We start from the raw sequence: 6,539 nt of genomic DNA, 5'->3' as shown, positions 1-6,539 counted from the left end.
CAGCGCACCCACTGGGTGTAGCCCCCGAGGTTCGGGCTAACTATGTAGTAGTTTGGTCGAACCTTAGGAGCGTTGGCCTTGTCCTGACTTTGATCTTCTTCTTCAGCAACTTGACGCCTTCCGGGTTGCCGCCTTCAACCGGCTCCTGGCCAAGCATCGGGAGCTCAAGGAGCAGCTTGCCGCCAAGGAGGAGGAGCTTCGCGTCGCTGCAGGTACTTTGTTGTGTTCTTTTCTTCTAGTGGGGGCGCGCCAGCGCACCCACTAGGTGTAGCCCCCGAGATTCGGGCCAACTGTGTAACAGTTGGGCCAAATCTTAGGTCTTGTCTTTTTCTTTCTTTTTGCTGAGTTCTTTTTCTTCACATCCGAGGTGCTGTCCTGGCGGACCCGACTGTTCTGGGCTGGTCATCACTATGACCGGCTTGTTGCTGATTCCGGCCGTCTCGGCGTCGAGGCGGCGCAGGCGAGGGCGGAGGCGGCCGCGGCCCAGCGTTCTCTTGACGAAGCCAACCGGCTGCACGAGCAGCTGGCGGGTCACAAGAGCCGCCTCGAGGCCGAGGTGGAGCTTCTTAAGGCAGAGGCTGCCAAGGTGGTGGAGACGCAGCAGGCCCTGGTCGAGGAGGACCAGTAGCGCGGCCAGCTGGTCGACGACAAGGGATGGCTCCAGGTCGAGGTGGAGCGGGCCACCACGGCTGAGGAGGCCCGCCAGGCCGAGGCTCACCGCCGTGAGGCGACCGAGAAGGTGGCCGAAGACAAGGATGCCGAGCTGAAGGCGGCCCTTGCTAAGGCGGCCGACCTAGAGAGGGCACTCGGGGAGCGGGAGCGACGTGGTACGTTGCTCGAGGCGCAGTACCTGGAAGAGTCTTTCTCCAGTAAGTGCTGCTTCTTTGTTGTTTGCCGGGTCGGGACCCGGCCGTTTCTTCCTTGTTGCTCTTCTGACTTGCTTCTTCTTTGGCTGCAGGGGCCTTTCTGGAGACGCAGCGGCTGGCAGAGGAAGTCGTCCGCTATCAGCGTGACCCGGCCGGCGTTGTTGGGTCCGGGACGGATCCGCTGACGCCTGGACTTTCCCGGAGATCATTGCCGCTGATGAGGCCCGGCTGCGGGTCTTAGGGATGCAGATGGAGCGGCTGTCCCGAGCCGGCACCGCGATGATGGCGGCCTTGTGGCCGGACTCCATCCATCCGCGCAGCTTTTCGCGCCTGGCGTGCTGGTTGGAGATGGGACCGGATCGCCTTAGCGACTGGCGCGTTTCTGCCGGCCGGGCTGGTGCTGAGATGGCGGTCCGGATCACGCTGTTTTGGCACCCGGATCTTCAGCTGGACGCGCTGATGGGTCAGCGCGCCGGCTCGGAGCAGTTGCTGCAGGAGCAGGCCGGCCGGATTGCCTCCCGGGCCAGCTATATCGCCGAGTTCGTCTTCCACGACGAGTTCCATCCGGAGCGGATGGAAGACAGCGCGGTCGTGGATGGCGATGACTACGGCTTGCTTCTTCACGACCTGGAGGGCAGCTCGGAGGAGACGGGCGTCTACAGCGATGCAGAAGCCGAAGAAGACACCGGTGCTTCGCTGGACCCGGAGGCCGACAGGGGGGACGTCGATGTCGCGACGCGGCGCTGGGAATGCCTGAGAATATTCGTGCGGCTAACTATAAAACGGACGGAGGAGTTCCGCGTTCCACGGCCGGGTCATTTCTTTGTCGGCGGTGTCCCTCTTGCGCTTCTTCGATTGGCGCGCGTCGATGAGGTAGTAGGCATTGCGGTTGCGCAAAGTCCTGCTCATGATGAACGGGCCTTCCCATGGAGAGGACAGCTTGTGTTGGCCTGCCTGCTCTTGGACGAGTCGGAGGACGAGGTCGCCTTCGCGGAATCCGAGAGGCTTGATCTTCTTGTTGTAGTAGTGCCTCAGGCCTTGCTGGTAGATAGCCGAGCGGCTAAGTGCCAGAAGGCACGCCTCCTCGAGTAGGTCGACACCGTCTTCGCGTGCTTCTCTTGCTTCTGCTTCGGTGTACATCGTGACGCGCGGCGAGTCGAACTCGACATTGGTCAGGATGATGGCTTCGGATCCGTAGACAAGGAAGAACGGGGTGAACCCGGTCGACCGGTTTGGCATTGTGCGCAGACTCCAGTGAACTGTGGGCAACTCGTCGAGCCAACTGCCGGGTGAGCGGACGAGTGGCTCGACGAGTCGCGGCTTGATGCCGGACAGGATGAGTCTGTTGGCCCGCTCAACCTGCCCGTTGGACTGCGGATGTGCCACGGAGGCCAGGTCAAGGCGGATGCCGGAGACGGAGTAGTATTCCTCGAGCGCGCCCTTGGCGAAGTTGGTGCCATTGTCGGTGATGATGCTGTTCGGCATGCCGTAGCGCACCGCTATGTCCTTGATGAACCGGACGGCTGTTGGCCCATCCAGTTTCTTGATTGGTCTTGCCTCGATCCATTTGGTGAACTTGTCCACTACCACCAGCAAGTGCGTCATGCCGCCTCGATAGGTTTTGAAGGGTCCCACCATGTCGAGTCCCCAGACCGCGAAGGGCCAGGCGTTCGGGATGGTGCGGAGTGCTGACGTCGACTGGTGGCTGCGTTTGCTGAAGCGCTAGCATCCTTCGCACTTGAGGACGAGCGACTCAGCGTCTTGGAGGGTCATTGGCCAGTAGAAGCCATGGTGGAACGCCTTGGCCATGAGGGATCGAGATGCGGTGTGGTGCCCGCACTCGCCCTGGTGAATGTCGAGGAGGATGTCGATGCCGCGGTCCTGCTCGACGCAGCACTGGAACACGCCGGTAGAGATGTGCTTGACGAGCTCGTTGTTGATGATGCTGTAGGCAGACGCCCGGCGCTGAACTTGCCGAGCCTCAGTCTCGTCCATGGGGAGAACCCCGTTCTCCAGCCATTCTGATATCGGGAGGGCCCAAGATGGGGCCATGATGGCGGTGAAGACGGCCACCTGGGTGGGTTCCGAGTCGGCGGCTCCTGGGCCGGGTTGAGCAGCCCCCGGGTTGGTGACGGTGACGGCCGGGTCCGGGGTGATGGTGGTCGGGTTGAGCTAAGCAGCCCCCGGGCCGGGTTGAGCGGCCCCCGGGCCGGGTTCAGCAGTCCCCGGGCCGGCTTGCGGCACGGCTGGGTGTTCTAGGACGTGGATGGACTCGGAGTCCAATGACGGCTTGACGGACGGTTTGCGCAGGTGCTCAAGGGAGACGCCGGATGGGATGGCTTGACGTGACTAGGCGATCTTGGCGAGCGTGTCGTCTGCCTCATTCTCCGCGCGCGGGACATGGAGGAACTCGCAGCCATCGAAGGATCCGGACAGCTTCTGGATGAGGAAGCGGTAGCTTGCCATGTTGGAGTCGCGGGCGTCCCACTCGCCGGAGCACTGCTGCACCACCAAGTCCGAGTCGCCATAGCATAGGATGCGCCGGATGCCGAGTTCCTTGGCTAGCCGGAGGCCGCGCAGAAGGGCTTCATATTCGGCGACGTTGTTGGAGGCAGCGAAGTGGATCTGGAGTGCGTAGCAGAGTCGGTCACCCTTCGGAGATGACAGTACAATGCCAGCCCCTAAGCTGAGTCGCATCTTGGACCCATCGAAGTGCATGCGCCAATGCGTCGAGTCGGGAGGCGGCGGCAGGTACTGGGTCTCGGTCCAGTCGACGAGAAAGTCAGCCAGGGCCTGAGACTTGATCATGGTGCGGGGCTTGTAGAGGATGGTGTGGCCGGCTAGCTGGATCGCCCACTTGGTAACCCGGCTAGAGGCATCCCGGCACCCGATGATTTCTCCGATCGGCGTCGTGCTGACGACGGTGACGACGTGTTCTTGAAAGTACTGCTTCAGCTTCTTGGCGGTGAGGTACACGTCGTAACACATCTTCTGGTAGTGCGGGTAGTTCTACTTGAAGGTGGAGAGCACTTTGCTCAGGTAGTAGACCGGGCGCTGGACGGCCTGGATCTTGCCCTTCTCCGGTCGCTCGACCACCAGCACCGTGCTGACCGCCCACGAGGTCGCGGCTATGTAGAGCAACAGCGGCTCCTTGTCGGTCGGCGCGGCCAGGACGGGTGCGGTGGAGAGCATGCGCTTGAGGTCTTGGAAGGCTTCGTCCGCCTTGCCGTTCCACTCGAACGGGCTTGTTTTCTTCATTAGCTGGTACAGGGGCAGTGCCTTCTCGCCCAGCCAGCTTAGAAACCGGCTGACCGAGGCCAGGCAGCCTGTGAACTTCTGGACATCACGTAGCCGGGTTGGCTTGCGCATGCGCTCGATGGCCTTGATCTTCTTCGGGTTCGCCTCGATGCTGTTGGGGAACGTAGTAATTTCAAAAATTTCCTACGCACACGCAAGATCATGGTGATGCATAGCAACGAGAGGGGAGAGTGTTGTCCACGTACCCTCGTAGACCGAAAGCGGAAGCGTTAGAACAACGCGGTTGATGTAGTCGTACGTCTTCACGACCCGACCGATCAAGCACCGAAACTACGGCACCTCCGAGTTCTAGCACATGTTCAGCTCGATGACGTCCCACGAACTCCGATCCAACCAAGTGTCGAGGGAGATTTCCGTCAGCATGACGGCGTGGTGACGATCTTGATGTTCTACCGTCGTAGGGCTTCGCCTAAGCACCGCTACAATATTATCGAGGAGGACTATGGTGGAGGGGGGCACCGCACACGGCTAATAGATCTCAAGGATCAATTGTTGTTGTGTCTTTGGGGTGCCCCCCTGCCCCCATATATATAGGAGCAAGGGGGGAGGTGGCCGGCCTATGGAGGAGGCGCACCAATGGGGGAGTCCTACTCCCATCGGGAGTAGGACTCCTCCTTTCCTTGTTGGAGAAGGAAAGAGGAGGAGTAGGACTCCTCCTTTCCTTGTTGGAGAAGGAAAGACGAGGAGAGGGAGAAGGAAAAGTGGGCTGCCCCCCTTGTCCAATTCGGACCAGAGGGGGGACGCAGGCCTCCTTCCTTTTGGCCTCTCTCCTCTATTCCCGTATGGCCCAATAAGGCCCATATACTCCCCGGCGAATTCCCGTAACTGTCCGGTACTCCGAAAAATACCCGAATCACTTGGAACCTTTCCGAAGTCCGAATATAGTCGTCCAATATATCAATCTTTACGTCTCGGCCATTTCGAGACTCCTCGTCATGTCCCCGATCTCATACGGGACTCCGAACTCCTTCGGTACATCAAAACTCATAAACTCATAATATAACTGTCATCGAAACCTTAAGCATGCGGACCCTACGGGTTCGAGAACAATGTAGACATGACCGAGAACTATTCTCGGTCAATAACCAATAGCGGAACCTGGATGCCCATATTGGCTCCTACATATTCTACGAAGATCTTTATCGGTCAAACCGCATAACAACATATGTTGTTCCCTTTGTCATCGGTATGTTACTTGCCCGAGATTCGATCGTCGGTATCCAATACCTAGTTCAATCTTGTTACTGGCAAGTCTCTTTACTCGTTTCGTAATACATCATCTTGCAACTAACTCATTAGTCACATTGCTTGCAAGGCTTATAGTGATGTGCATTACCGAGAGGGCCTAGAGATACCTCTCCGACAATCGGAGTGACAAAACCTAATCTCGAAATACGCCAACCCAACATGTACCTTTGGAGACACCTGTAGTACTCCTTTATAATCACCCAGTTACGTTGTGACGTTTGGTAGCACCCAAAGTGTTCCTCCGGTAAACGGGAGTTGCATAATCTCATAGTTACAGGAACATGTATAAGTCATGAAGAAAGCAATAGCAATATACTAAACGATCAAGTGCTAAGCTAACGGAATGGGTCAAGTCAATCACATCATTCTCCTAATGATGTGATCCCGTTAATCAAATGACAACTCTTTTGTCCATGGTTAGGAAACATAACCATCTTTGATAAACGAGCTAGTCAAGTAGAGGCATACTAGTGACACTATGTTTGTCTATGTATTCACACATGTATTATGTTTCCGGTTATACAATTCTAGCATGAATAATAAACATTTATCATGATATAAGGAAATAAATAATAACTTTATTATTGCCTCTAGGGCATATTTCCTTCAGTCTCCCACTTGCACTAGAGTCAATAATCTAGTTCACATCATCATGTGATTTAACACCAATATTCACATCTGTATGTGATTAATACCCATAGTTCACATCGTCATGTGATCAACACCCAAAGGGTTACTAGAGTCAATAATCTAGTTCACATCGCTATGTGATTAACACCCAAAGAGTACTAAGGTATGATCATGTTTTGCTCGTGAGAGAAGTTTAGTCAACGGGTCTGTCATATTACAGAGTCGTATGTATTTTGCAAATATTCTATGTCTACAATGCTTTGCACGGAGCTACTCTAGCTAATTGCTCCCACTTTCAATATGTATCCAGATTGAGACTTAGAGTCATCTGGATCTGTGTCAAAACTTGCATCGACGTAACTTTTTATGACGAACCTTTTTTCACCTCCATAATCGAGAAATATTTCCTTATTCCATTAAGGATAATTTTGACCGCTATCCAGTGATCTACTCTTAGATCACTATTGTACTCCCTTG

Source organism: Triticum dicoccoides, chromosome 5B, assembly GCF_002162155.2.
Source record: "Triticum dicoccoides isolate Atlit2015 ecotype Zavitan chromosome 5B, WEW_v2.0, whole genome shotgun sequence".
Taxonomy (NCBI): Eukaryota; Viridiplantae; Streptophyta; class Magnoliopsida; order Poales; family Poaceae; genus Triticum; species Triticum dicoccoides.
Note: the sequence above shows the minus strand (reverse complement) of the source record.